The sequence below is a fragment of the Argentina silus genome (genome assembly GCF_951799395.1).
Source record: "Argentina silus genome assembly, chromosome: 15".
Taxonomy (NCBI): Eukaryota; Metazoa; Chordata; class Actinopteri; order Argentiniformes; family Argentinidae; genus Argentina; species Argentina silus.
Genome location: NC_139669.1, coordinates 12,368,044 through 12,369,365, shown reverse-complemented (window position 1 = coordinate 12,369,365; position 1,322 = coordinate 12,368,044).

Sequence of the window (1,322 nt, the reverse complement as noted above, 5' to 3'; positions counted from 1 at the left end):
ATGTCCACTGAAACCGAGGCTACCACTCTATCATATTGCGAATTTGACTGTTGATTAGAAATATCGATAAGGCATCCGCGAATTCTACCGGTGGGTCTCTGTCTCTCCTAGCCGAGGTGAGCACACCAAATCGGAACTGGGTGACGTTGATGGTCCGCAGACTTGACGGGCGTGTGGTCTGTATGACAGACTGACTGACGGCGGAGAGTTTTGTATGGAGGGAGAAGGTTTCTCTCCCCCTCGTTACCCCCTCCCATCCCTCTCCTCCTTTCTTTCGTTATCCTCCCGGTGATTCACCAAGTTGACGCATCAGCTAAACTTCACAGAGCCGTTGAACCATGAGACTTGTCACAACTAATTTCCATCGCTTCATATCTCTTCTTTTTTCATCATAAATGTAATCATTTAATACGTTTGATGTTTTATAAGGAATTTTACATGTTACGTCAAAGTCTCTTTACCTCATCGAATTAACATTTGAAGTTGGGTGTATCAGAGCCATGAATAGTACGTGATCTGCCTGCCTGTGTGTTCACTGTGTGTTTAGGTGTGTATGTGTGTGTGCGTGTGCGTGTGTGTGTATGTGTGTGTGTAGGTGGGTGTTATGAGTGTGGTTAATGTTTGCCTGCTCCACTCCTAATTTTCTTCTTTGTGTTATAGGCCTATTCATTCCTTTGGTATTAGCTTTATTGACAGTAAGATTAGAGTGATCTCCTTCTCTCACCTCCACTTGTCACTCAACGTGTGCCATTATGGTGTGGCCTGTATTTTGAGTGTGTGTATGTGCGTGTATGTGTGTGTGTGTGTGTGCGTGCGTGCGTGCGTGTGTGTGTGTGTGTGTGTGTGTGTGTGTGTGTGTGTGTGTGTGTGTAAAAGAGTGAGAGAGACATACTTTTGTATTAATGATATACAGTCATTGATTCTTAAAGAAGTTTGAGAGTGGTTACATTTCTCCAGATAGATCCCTCACCTGTTTACCCCCCCCCAAAAAAAAAAAGTGGTGGTGGAGACCGCTTTTTTGTTTGAATTCCATATTTCCCCTTTAATGAAGGACCCCCATACGTAGTATCATTTTCATAAACAAGATGCTGTGTGCGCCCCCCAGTGGCGATGGGCGTTCATTGCAGTCAGTTCTACCTTGTAAGAGATGGAAGGCGACATGCTTTTGTACGATAAAATGTACATCGGTATCTAGAAAGGCGAAGACAACAATATGTTCTTCTGGTGAAAGACAAACACGACGGATACAAGCCTGAGAAGTTGTCCCACACCAAGAGCGGTACGGAAGTAATTGCAAAAGTAGCACCGATTCTTTCCTGTGA